Source organism: Tachyglossus aculeatus, chromosome 3, assembly GCF_015852505.1.
Source record: "Tachyglossus aculeatus isolate mTacAcu1 chromosome 3, mTacAcu1.pri, whole genome shotgun sequence".
NCBI lineage: Eukaryota > Metazoa > Chordata > Mammalia > Monotremata > Tachyglossidae > Tachyglossus > Tachyglossus aculeatus.
This window is the reverse complement of record NC_052068.1, coordinates 27422036-27435483: the sequence shown is the minus strand read 5'-3', so window position 1 is coordinate 27435483 and position 13448 is coordinate 27422036. Positions and strand designations below refer to the sequence as shown.

Below are 13448 nucleotides of genomic sequence, written 5' to 3'. Positions count from 1 at the left end.
TGCACACAGTAAGCTCTCAATAACTACGACTGAATAAATGGATTTGTGATGAAGGAACCACAGGTGCAAGGGCATGTCATGCCAAGCTTTCAAAAGAGTTTTTTTCTAAACGGATTTATTTCAGTATCTCAAAGACTCATCCGGTTCAGGCTCAGGGATGCTCGATGCAATGATCAGATATATTTTTTTCCATCCCTAATTGCTAAGATTTTGTGAGAGTCCTTCTTCTGAAGGCTTGTCCAGGTTCAATACACAGGAATACTACAAAAAGCCTTATCAGTATACAGTCGTGGCAAGTTAATTACATAGTACTGAGAGATAAAGAAGAGATGATAATGTCAATTAATAATTACCATTGTTCTTAGAGGAGTTATTGTGTAATTAAAGTAAAGCCCATGTAATATTTCACTACAACTCTGTCATTAACTGCATTTCCTTAATCAAAAAATTTGAACTGCAGTCCAACCTTTGCTCACAGCCTCTTTTCAGGTCACCAATCTAACTTTTCACATCATCCAGAGTTTACCATCATTCTCGCATTCACCTATATTTTAGTGACATGCAGTCAGGGCACTAAGTTATGTGGTGTATGCCAAACCAGAAATTCAAAAACACTAGGATAAAAAGCCTAGTTTTTTTATTATGATGTACATGCACTGCAATTACTTTTTTCGGGTCAGCTAAACTCGTGAGCTCAGCACATATTCAAAGCCCTACTAGAATCCTATCTCCTCTAAGAAGTCTTCCATGATTAACCTCTCATTTCCCCACCCTATTCGCCCTCCCAACTGTGTCACCTAGGCACTTAGGTCTGTACCCTTTAAAGCATTTTGATACTCACCATCCCCAGTACTTATATCCATATCCCTACACTCTGCCGATTCCCATATCTGCAATTTATTTCCAATGTCTGTCTCTATCACCGGATTGCACTGATCCCCCACTGGATCACGTTTACCAACTCTACTGCAGAGCAACTCTCCCAAGCGCTTAGTACAATGCCTTGTACTCAGTTAGCACTCAGTATTTATTGAATGCTTACTGTGTACAGAGCAGCACTGCACTAAGCTCTTGGGAGAGTACGATACAACAGAGTCGGTAGAACCGCTCCCTGCCCGCGATGAGCTTACAGTCTAGAGGGGGAATCTTTGCACAACTTGGGTTCTTCATAGGATGTCAAAGCCACATCTTCTAAATACAACTTAGAAAGTCGAACTGCGTTAAAATAATTTACTGCATGTGCAGAAATTATGAAGGCAGTCCAGGGACCCAGGGTGGGGGGAAGGACTGAGCCTAGAGAAAGAGGGACAGGGCAAGAGGTAAGATTAGCAGGGAAGGAAAATAGGACACAAGCAACTAGTCATCGTTTTTGCTTATCTAATGATTAATGGCTATTGCTGCTGGTGTCCTATTTTCCCTTCTGTCGAGGGGTGCGACGGAGGAGTCGGGAAAGCCCCTCGTGTGGGCTAGTCTCTTTTTTAAGATTTGCTACGCTGTCGTCCTGCCCGATGCCTTTCAAAATCCCCTGCGTACATTTCCTAAATTGTACTGACTGCTCTCCTCAAACGGCTATTTGTCTCCTGTAATAGACTTTTCAGACCTCTCACCCTCTCTATCGATGGCAACCTCCACTGCACCCATACTATGCTTCCTCCACAGAAGTGTGGCAGCCAACTGGCGGGTTCCCGATGCTGTTCCCGTCGCTGTCTGGAATAGCAGGCCCAGGCAGGGGATGGGATAGTAAAAGCCACCTCTTCCACCGGGTCACATCTGCTCCTTCCAGAGCCACCTCTGTTTATGGTTGTGGCAGTGGAGGAAATGTGGTTGTAAACCCAACTGCTTTATTATCGGCTTAGCCATGTGTAAATGACAGCTTGGGTTAGAATCTCAGCAAATGACCCTGGAACTAGATTACATTCTGGGCCCCACGAGCATCAGTGTCACAGGTGTCTCGGCTATTCAGTCGGACAGCCGTTATCTCCGAAATACCGCCCGCGTTCGGGCCCCAGTGGGGCTTTGAAATTGGGTGATGCTTTCGCGAGGACGGTTTAATTTTGTTATTAAAAATACATTTCATTGGGAGAAATGTGATTTCTCCCTTGAACTTTAATACAGCAAAAGGAACTAAACACACCCACTTCAGACCCATGTCCCGCTCTGCCTCCTGAAAAATTAAATGAAACGTCTCTGCCCTCTCAGGCAACTTACAACCCGACGCTAGCTGGGGAACTCAAATATTCATGACTTGAGGTGCAACAGCGTGTACCGCAGAATTTGTCAACTGTCTTTCTGAGAACCTTGAAAGGGCATTTCTAAGGCAGAGAACACGCCCAACCCGGCACCTTTTTATGGTTTTCCTGTCACATCCCAGCTGCTAAGAACCTGTCACCGGGCAGCCAGTCATAAGCTCCCTCGCTAGCTATTCAGGCTGGGCTCTGGCTGAATTGCGAAAGGGTTAGGGGAAAGAGGGAGGAAGAGGGAAGTGATGCATTTGAAAGCAATACAGAGCTATTAGAGAGTTGGGGGAAGGGGAGGATGGGGAGGGGTGTCAAATCCTCTATGGCCAAACTTTAGAACTTATTTAAAAAACCATCAACACACAAAACACAATACCACCCACCCACATTTGCTTTCTCTCAGGATTAGTCGTCTCCAGGACCGCTGACCTCAGGCCAGGGCAACTAATAATAGAGTTGCTTAGTGGAAAGAGCACAGCCTTGGGAGTCAGAGGTTGTGGGTTCTACTCTCAGCTCCCTCCACTTATAATAATAATAATGGCATTTATTAAGTGCTTACTATGTGCAAAGCACTGTTCTAAGCGCTGGGGAGGTTACAAGAAGATCGGGTTGGCCCACGGGGGGCTCACAGTCTTAACCCCCATTTTACAGATGAGATAACTGAGGCACAGAGAAGTTAAGTGACTTGCCCAAAGTCACACAGCTGACAATTGGCAGAGCCAGGATTTGAACCCATAACCCATAACCCATAACCTTTGGCCGTGCCACGGCCACGTGCGCTCATCATCATCATCATCATCAATCGTATTTATTGAGCGCTTACTGTGTGCAGAGCACTGTACTAAGCGCTTGGGAAGTACAAGTTGGCAACATATAGAGACAGTCCCTACCCAACAGCTCGTTCTGGGGTTATGATGAGGCCGTGAGGGTAACAACTCTGAACCCCAAATCCCAAAGAGCCCAGGGCCAAACCCAAGACACCTCTGCTTGTAATGTTCCGCTGGTTCTTTGGACCAGGTGAGGTTGGGTGGCCACACTTATTCATTCAGTCGTATCTATGGAGTGCTTTCTATGTGCAGAGCACTGTACTAAACACTTGAAAGAGTACAATATGGCAAGAAACAGATACATTCTCTGCCCACAATGAGCACAGTCATTTAGCAGCTGTGAAAAACAAACTCTCCTTAAAATAAAAATACAACTCTGTCCACTCCCTCCTTATCTTTCAGGAAAAACCAGCATCTCTGCTATACAAGAACATTCCGATAGCTCTCTGTTGAATTAGACTTTGCTCTAATTGTGTTCTAGTGCTAGCCTAATTACCATGGAAATAAAGAGTCTAAAAAACCCACAGTCATTAAATTCATATATCTAACAAGTCACAACCTTGAAATCTTGCTCTAGCTGAAAGCACAGTTAAAAGCGCCTGACTTTATTAGTAGAGGAAAGTTTTAATAAAAACTAATTAAGCTACAAAAATCCCAAGTGGTTAACTGATTTTAGGGGCTAAATTTCTGGCACTTCTAATTACCCTCTAGTGGCTTTACTTAGTGTTTCACAACCATGACAGATGACAATGAAAAACTGCAGTTGAATTCATCCATCCTGACACCGTGCTAAGCACTGGCTTCTCCTTCTCCAAGTAAAATCAATACTGTGTTTCAGTAAACACGTTACAGCTTTATTAGGATGCCTTGCTTGTTCTCAAACAGCTACTTGAAGCCGAGGTAACAAATCGACTCGACTCAGTTAAACCTAGAGAGCTGGGTAAGAGGCCCGTCGATAAGATTGTTATAAAAATAAACTGCAGGAGATCAGAAGGCTGGAGCCAACAGTTGGGTAAATGTCAATATTTTTCCTTCCCAAGTATGATAGGACAGTGAGATCACTAATAAGAGGGTTGGAAAGAGCATTTTTCCTTCCTCAAAAAATGATTCTTGGTCCAGCCAGGGGCAGTTTTCTTATTTTCAGAGCATTCTTTCATTTCCAACAGCTATATGAAGGCTGCATAAAACATGCACTCAAGCAAAGTAGCTTTTGCTTTTACTGCCATCACCAACGCATCGTCTGCCTTCCTGTTCATGGACCCACTTTGCATCTGGACAGTTTCTTCAACTCTTGGTGTGTGACGTGTGTGTGTGTGTGTGTGTGTGTGTGTGTGTGTGTGTGTGTGTTGTGTGTGATTGGTCATTTTGTGTGTGTGACTGGTCATTTCTTAGCCTTGTTTTGTGACCTGCCTTCGGGAAGTTCATGCTTACTGCGTTTTGCCAAAAAGAAAGATTTTACACTGAGGAGGTATTTCCTGTGTCGGATTGCAGATATTGAGACATAGAGCTTCTCCGTGCTATGAAGTCTAGCTGTAAACCAAATCGATTCTCAGGACATCCAAGACTGTCAAAAGTGAGATAGTTATAGGCTACGTGGATTCTCAGTAAGTCAGCCAGGCAAGTGGGTTTGGGCCCCAAAGGCCCATGGACTGAAAGAAATGGAGCTTCAAAAGTAGAGTCAGTTGCAAGCAGAATCGAAAATTGGCCCTTCAGCCCTGAGTCATGCTCTCTTTGCCATCAGATATTTTAGTGTGGGAGGAAAGCGTGTTAAGGCGTGGGGAACATTTTTGTGGGCTGATAGATTCAACAGTATCTGCTGAGCTGTGATAGTGAATTCAACCTGCAAACATTTCACATCTTAAACACAGACGAGGGCACCTGCAGACTGAACCCCAAATGTCATAAGTGTAGCCCGTGCCCTACCTCAGGCTGAAATCATTGTCAAAATAAACACATTTTTGTCTGTCTGTCTCTTCCCTGGCTTTGGAAGTAGATAAATAAGGCTAGTCCTTGCCAGCCTCTTATTTCATCTTGGTGGAAACCAAGTCTTTCGGTAAGTTTGAAACATTTTAAGGACGTTGTTTACATTTCCGTGCCAAAACTATGCAATAGGATTTGGGAGCAGATGTTATATCTCATTAAAAAGGGAGAGAAAGAGCGTCCCATCCCCCATTGTCATGCAAGATGGAACTGGTCTGTATGGAAAGGTGTGCTAGACTGTAAGCTAGTTATGGCCAGGGAACGTGTCGGTTAATTGACCGTGTTGTACTGCCCCAAGCTCTTTTTCATTGCTCTGTGCATAGTAAGTGCTCTCATCTTGTCTTATGCCACCCAGTCATCTCCAACCCATAGCGACTCCATGGATACATCACTCCCAGAATGGCCCGCCTCCACCTGCAATCGTTCTAGTAGTTTATCTACACTTTTCTTGGTAAAAACTGATTGATTGATTGAGGAAACATCCCTCACTTTCAAATTCTTTGGGTGATGCCATTCCCTTTGGATGACTAAATCCATTAAGTTAGATTTTTTGGAGCCTAAAGTTTTGCACTGGGCCAACATCTGGAAGGAAATTCCTTTATGCACTTTAGTCTCTCCAGATGAGGAAAAAGTGTTGGTTTTCCCCAGCAAAGAGATTTTTTTTCTTTTCTTTTTTTGTTTGTTCTCTCTGCAGATTTTGGGTAATTTGTTTTCATTTCTGATTGGTCGTGGACTACCCGAAAAGTGTTGTTCAAGTTCTCCAGCCCACCCATTTTTTGCAAGAAATCAACAAGAATTAGCATAATATAATTTAAAAATGATCTTTTAACCAAGGTCAGACGTGTGACTGCAGGTACGTGCACAAGGAAATCACAAGCAAAAATGGTGTGTCACAGTGCTGCAACCGCTGCGACTTTACAGACAGAAGCAGGAAGTTAACTCATAGTAAAGGTTACCTCAGTAACCATAACTCAGCCACAGCACACAAATAGTCTGAGGCATGGCTGTGAGAACTTTAACTTTGAATTTCCTGTCTTTTATGGGTTTCGATTCTCAACCATACAGTTCCTTTAACACGGCCTGCGGTGCTAAATATGTAAAATGAGAATTAAAATAAAAATCCAAACCATACCTATACTAGACAAGAGGGGGACAAAAAAAACTTCTGACAAACACTAGGCTGGGGCAAATGGGTAAAATATCCCTCTCTCTGGGCCCTGACGACTCCTCTTTACCAAAATCATGTATTTTGTACAAAATCGCGTAGAGAAGCAGCGTGTCTTAGTGGAAAGAGCCTAGGCTTGGGAATCAGAGGACATGGGTTCTAATCTCGGCTCCGCCGCTTGTCTGCTGTGTGATCTTGGGCAAGACACTTAACTTCACTGTGCCTCAGTTACCTCATCTGTAAAATGGGGATTACGACTGTGAGCCCCACGTGGGACAGCCTGATGACCTTGTATCTACTCCAGTGCTTAGAATAGTGGTTGGCACATAGTAAGTGCTTAACAAATACCATTATTATTATTATTGTTTTCACTGAAGATGAACTATTCGAGGACAATTAGCTCTGGCTGGGTTTGACTATTCCAAGTGTAGCATATTGGTTTAGTGGGCTTGCCAACATTCAGTTCTTACGGACGCTTTTGTTGACCGATCAGAAGTACATCCGACAATCCCTGAAATATCTGCTCCCCTGAGAAAACAACTTGAAGGGCAGCTATAGACAACAGCTGATGCACAGCCCTTATTAAGCCCGGGATTCGGAGTCAGAGGTCATGGGTTCTAATCCCAGCTCCGCCACTTGTCAGCTGTGTGACTTTGGGCAAGTCGCTTGACTTCTCTGTGTCTCAGTTCCCTCATCTGTAAAATGGGGATTGAGACTGTGAGCCCCACATGGGACAACTGGATGACCTTGTATCTACCCCAGCGCTTAGAACAGTGCCTGGCACAGAGTAAGTGCTAAACAAATGCCATAATTATTTATTAGCATTATTACTGAGAAGTCCCAATGTGAAAATCTGGAAATCTGTTTGATTTCCTCCATACTGTATGCTCCTGGTGGATAGGGAACGGTTCTACTGACTTTTTTTACTTTTAATGGCAATTGTTAATTTCCTCCCATGTGCCAGGCACTGTTCGAAGATTTGGGGTAAAGACAAGCGAATCGGGTTGGATACAGTCCCCATCCCACGTGGGGCTCCTAGTCTTAATCCCCATTTTACAGCTGACGTAACTGAGGCCCAGAGAAGTGAAGTGACTTGGCCAAGGTCACGGAATAGATCAATCAATCGTATTTATTGAGTGCTTACTGTGTGCAGAGCACTGTACTAAGCGCTTGGGAAGTACAAGTTGGCAACATATAGAGACAGTCCCTACCCAACAGTGGGCTCACAGTCTAAAAGGGGGAGACAGAGAACAAAACCAAACATACTAACAAAATAAAAAAAATAGAATAGATATGCACAAGCAAAATAAATAAATAAATAAATAGGGTAATAAATATGTACAAACATATATACATATATACAGGTGCTGTGGGGAAGGGAAGGAGGTAAGATGGGGGGGATGGAGAGGGGGATGAGGGGGAGAGGAAGGAAGGGGCTCAGTTTGGGAAGGCCTCCTGGAGGAGGTGAGCTCTCAGTAGGGCCTTGATGAATAGCGGAGCCGGCATTAGAACTCAAGCCCTCCGACTCTGTAGTGCTGGACACGCCCAAGAGCTTAGTACAGTGCTCTGCACTCAGTAAGTGCTCAAGAAATCCTATGGACTGATTGATTGATTTCACATTTGATTTTGATGTGGTTCTTCTAGGTCCAGGACCGGGGAGTGGTGCAAGGAGAATCAAAAATATGTCAGTTTTCTACTTGCCATTTATCTCTCAGTGGGATGATAGGTTACAGCAGTGACGTCGCCAGAAGTGTGCTGAGAATCCCTGCCACCTCATCCACCTGGCAGGCAAAGGCTGTTGACAGCTCAGCTGCTACCAGCACCGTGTATACCCAACAGTATGTAAAATGGGGAAACAGACTGCCAGTTCAAACGCTTATGATGTTATCAAAGTGCAATTATCTTAACACTTAGTGCATCAAAAGCCATAATTTCACTGATGCCATAAAACCAGCAGGATTTGTTGAGATAATTATTATCCAGGTATAAATATTATACGAGTGAAAAATAGATAACAGATCGCTTCTGTTGTTTCTCTCCAGGCATATGGGAAGACAAAATGTATTTACAGAGTACGTCTATTAGGTTGTTGGAAAAAAAAGTCTACCGCTAGATAACCTAACGTTTGGCACTGTTACGAGAGAGCAGTATTAATTGCTGGGAATATTACAGGCCAGAGGCATGGTTTAAAGTAACCATTTGGCGAGGCGACTGGCAAGCGTACTGTTTATCTCATGTTTCAACTCCATTCCCAACAATGAATTTTTCACAGCTGTTTGGGAAACATGACTTGTTTAAAGGATATTTTACCTGTGTTTTCACTAAGTAAATCTTCTGCAAACAAATAAGCAATAAAATGGGGGATCGGTTTTCCCAACATTTTCTTAGAATGTAAAAATAGTAGTTAATTACAGCAATGTGGGAATATCTGATGATTCAGATGTTAAGGGTCTAATGTCCAAACTTCATTTTCGTGCTTCCAAACCACCCAAATTCCAGCATCGGAGATCCTTTGATCTCGCTTAACTATTTATGTTCCCTTAAAATGTAAACACCAGGGAATCACTGGAGTGTTATTCCTCTGAGAAATTCTTCAGGGTACTGCACTTCTAGGACAAGGGAGAGAAACCCTTTGATAACCTCAGTCTCTTTGGGAGAGCTTAACCAGCACCAAGGGAATTGGGTAATTCCCAGAGGTACACACATTTATCCTCACAGACATTTCCTACGTTTAGGAAAACGTAGAGGGAAATCACCCACAACCAATTTGAATCTTTTCAACTTCAGCTTATTGGAGTTTTTGTTGGGGCCTCGGTAATTAGGTGTCGTGTCAGTTTTCTAGGCCACTGAGAATGTCGGAGGAAGCCTGAGATAGAAAGAACCTCTTTTTTTTTATATTGATTATTTCATATACACTGTGACTATCGCAACAATGCAAACTCCTGCTTGTAGGGCATGTCCTCTGCCTTGTTGGTCTTAAGAAAATTCCTCTTGAGACAGGAAAGGTGGAAAAGTCTTATAGATTTTTTTCCCCCTGGGGTGTGGCTAGTGGAAAAAGAAAAGATAAACAGAGTGGTACTGAAATATTATCGGTAACTAGTCAGCAAGTTCAAATGGAGGATTTGGCTTTGTGGTTCCAAACTTAAATTAGGATAGACTAAAACAAACCACAGACACACATGAATTGAAATTTGAACAGGAAAAAGGGGGGTGTTCTGCCCTTCCATTCTGATAATGGGGGAGAGGAGGAAGAGGGGCCACCAATCTGCACTAGCAGAAATGTGGCACCTGAAAAGAATAAGGAAAATCAATGGGTGCAAATCAACCAGATATGTACAATCCATGACTTAGTGGAAAGAGCATGGGCTTGAGAGTCAGAGGACGTGGGTTCTAATCCCACCTCTGCCACTTGTTTGCTGTGTGACCCTCTGCAAGTCACTTAATTTCTCTGTGCCTCTGTTACCTCATCTATAAAATGGGGACGATGACTGTGGGCTCCACTTGGGACAACCTGATAACCTTGTATCCACCCCAGTGCTTAGAACAGTGCTTGGCACATAGTAAACACTTAGCAAATACCATTATTATTATTATTAGAAATAAGAAATGACTATCAGAGATATATTTAGGTGCAAAAAGATGACAATGGATCATTTTGTTCTCTAAAATGCCACTTTTTAACCCAAATTATTTTCTGAAAATGGATAGCTTCCCAAGAGTTAGATTAATTAATTAATTGATTAAATGAGAAGTAGATAGAGCATGAGCCTGTCAGGAGGATTTGGGTTCTAATCCTGGCTCCTCTACTTTTCTGCTGTGTGTGTGTGTGTGCGTGTGTGTGCGACCTTGGGCAAATCACTTAACTTCTTCATGCCTCAGTTACTTCATCTGTAAAATGGGGAATCAGATTGTGAGTCCCATTAGGGCTACGGACTGTGTCAAACAATAATAATAATAATGATGGCATTCTTTAAGAGTTTACTATGTGCAAAGCACTGTTCTAAGTGCTGGGGAGGATACAAGGTGATCAGGTTGTCCTACATGGGGCTCACAGTCTTAATCCCCATTTTACAGATGAGGTAACTGAGGCACAGAGAAGTTAAGTGACTTGCCCGAAGTCACACAGCTGATAAGTGGCAGAGCCGGGATTAGAACCCATGACCTCTGGCTCCCAAGCCCAGGCTCCTTCCACTGAGCCACGCTGCTTCCCTAGCCTGATTAGCTTGAATCTAACCCAGCAGTTAGTACAGTAAACACTTAACAAACACCATTAAAAAAAAGGCTTTTTATTAAGGGAGGGAATAACTGGGGTAATTGTTTATCACGTCAGGGCCAAGGAATAATAATAATAATAATGGCATTTATTAAGCGCTTACTATGTGCTAAGCACTGTTCTAAGCGCTGGGGAGGTTACAAGGTGATCAGGTTGTCCCACGGGGGGCTCACAGTCTTAATCCCCATTTTACAGATGAGGGAACTGAGGCGCAGAGAAGTGACTTGCCCAAAGTCACACAGCTGACAATTGGCGGAGCCGGGATTTGAACCCATGACCTCTGACTTCAGAGCCCGCGCTCTTTTCCACTGAGCCACGCGGCTTCTCTTAAAGGACCTTAAAGGAAGCTCATTTAAGATCCATTTTTATTCTGTGGTTAATATGGAGGGCTCCCTCTCTCTGCTAAAGCTCCGGCTGGGATCTTGAAAATAAGAGTTTTGAGTGTTCCTTTGATATTGGCCAGAGGAAAGTGTGCTGAGATGAGCTTTGGCACCTAATGGCACTTAATGAAGTTGCTTTCATCTCAAGAATTCTGGCCCTGGGGATTTTCAGCCCTAGGACTAGGAACATGATACCCGGGCAATGATCTGTCAGCGGTGCATTTCCTACTAACAATGATTCTAGTCCATACCCTAACAGTTGCTCTATAACATACAACTAAATCGTATTAGATTAACACAGACCAGTATTGACAGCCCTGTGGGAACTTATTGATTGGGGCCCTTTTCTTGCTATTTGTTATGATTTTTCTTCCTAGTTCCATTTACTGGACAGACACCGGGGGAGAGATTCACAGGCAACAATGACAGAGCCTGTCACAAAATGTTCTCAATGTTTTCATTTGTTACTATGGCGGTGACAAAGAGGGTTCCAAGTGAAAAGGCAGGCCTGCTGTGACAAAGCACAGCAGGACAACAGCAAGGAATCGTCTTCTGACCTGGGAAATTAGGAAATCACATTGAGTTTAGATTATAGAATTGTCTCCATTTCCCAGTGCACGGTCCTATTATTGGAGCTCTCAAGCAGAGATGGCTGGGAGGATGGTTCAGTCAAGGTGGCGAGAGAAAAATAAAGTGCAAAAATTAGGACTGGGGTATGATTTTGTTCACTTTAAAAATTAATACAAGTGGGAAGAGGCAATGAGAAGATTTGATTTGTGTTTTTTTTTAAATCCAGGTCAAAATCGAGTTTAGATTTCACCTTTTATTTTAGCTTTCGTTTTTATGATTCATGGAAAACATTTCTAATAGATGCCCCTTCTCCTCCATCCAAATGGTCACCATGCCTGTCCACGCAGGAACTTCTCATAACCTGGCTTGATTATCACATCAGCCTCTTTGCTGATCGCCCTGCCTCCACTCCTTCTCTTCTCCAAGACATATTTCCCTCTACCTCTGAAATGTATTGCACACAACTTCCGTTTTCTCAAAAACCTCCAATTTCCTTTTAATGGTATTTGCTAAGCACTTACTATGTGCCAGGCCCTGTTCTAAGTGCACGGGTAAGTACATGCTAATCAGGTTGGACACAGTCCATGTCCCACATGGAGCTCATGATCTTAATCCCCATTTTACAGATGAGGTAACTGAGGCACAGAGAAGTGAAGTGACTTGCTCAAGGTCAGAGAGTAGACAAGGATTAAAACCCAGGTCCTCTGACTACAAGGCCCGTGGTCTAGCGACTAGGCTATGCTGCTTTTCAATGGTTGCCTCGTTCTCTCTGAATTGAGCAGAAACTCCTGGCCCCTGGCAAATCAACTTCTACATGCCTCAGTTTTCTCATATGTAAAATGGGCCCTGAGTTCCTGTTCTTGCTCCCCCTTGGACTGTGAACCCTATGTGTGACAGGGACTGTGTCTGCTCTGACTGCATTGTATCTACCCCAGTGCCTAGTACCAAACTCGGCACATAGAAAGGTCTTAACGCATACCACAGTTATGATTATTAGTCAGTGCTTAACTATAAAACCATCAAAGTAATGGCAGCATTTTATGAATGGCGATACTGATCATGAAATCAACCATATCAAACCAAAGCCGTCACAAGCTATCTTTTTCATCTCCCTTTGATATTTATAAGCCTGTTTCTCCTCAATATTCATAGGAAGAAGGATCCCTTAGAATTACCTTCAAAGCCCTACTGAGAGCTCACCTCCTCCAGGAGGCCTTCCCAGACTGAGCCCCATTTTTCCTCTCCTCCCCACCTCCCCTCCCCTAATTCCTTCCCCTCCCCACAGCACTTGCATATATTTGTACAGATTTATTACTCTATTTATTTTACTTGTACATATTTATGATTCTTTTGTTAATGATGTGCATATAGCTATAATTCTATTTGTTTTGACAATTTTGACACCTGTCTACATGTTTTGTTTTGTTGTCTGTCTCCCCCTTCTAGACTGTGAGCCCGTTGTTGGGTAGGGACCATCTCTATATGTTGCCGAGTGCTTAGTACAGTGCTCTGCACACAGTAAGCACTCAATAAATATGATTGAATGAATGAATGAATGAACTACCACATAGCCCCTTTTAAGAAACCATGACATATCCTACACTTGACCAGAGTTTCAGTAATCAAAACACTTCTGAAATAACTTAGATGAACCTAAAGTCCATCAAACCCTCCCAGCCTCATCTTTCAGCACTTTCTCCCAAACAGTTAACTCTATGAATGGCTACTAGGCTTGCATTTGTTTTAGTTTAAATAAGGCTAAATTTAACCCTTTCTCCTATGGAAAAGGCCAAATACTTAATCAAGAAACAGACGCTCTGCCAAAATTCCATTATCGGGATATTACCCTCAGCTACTGGCATCCTGCTAAATATCCACTACAACCTGCTTTAAAGAACAACAATGTATTAACATTTAAGCCTGAAGGGCCTTGATTACATTCTATATTGTATTGGATGCAGCTTGTTCATGCACTATTCTGACAGATTCAATTCATCTCATGAAAATGACCAAGAC

At 43.0% G+C, this 13448-nt stretch overlaps 1 protein-coding gene across 2 annotated transcripts in view; it reads right to left on the bottom strand.

Moving 5' to 3' along the window:
* The window catches only part of ADK (adenosine kinase), a 580063-nt gene that overhangs the window by 10507 nt on the left and 556108 nt on the right, over window positions 1-13448 (bottom strand). The gene's annotated exons all lie outside the window — the stretch shown is intronic.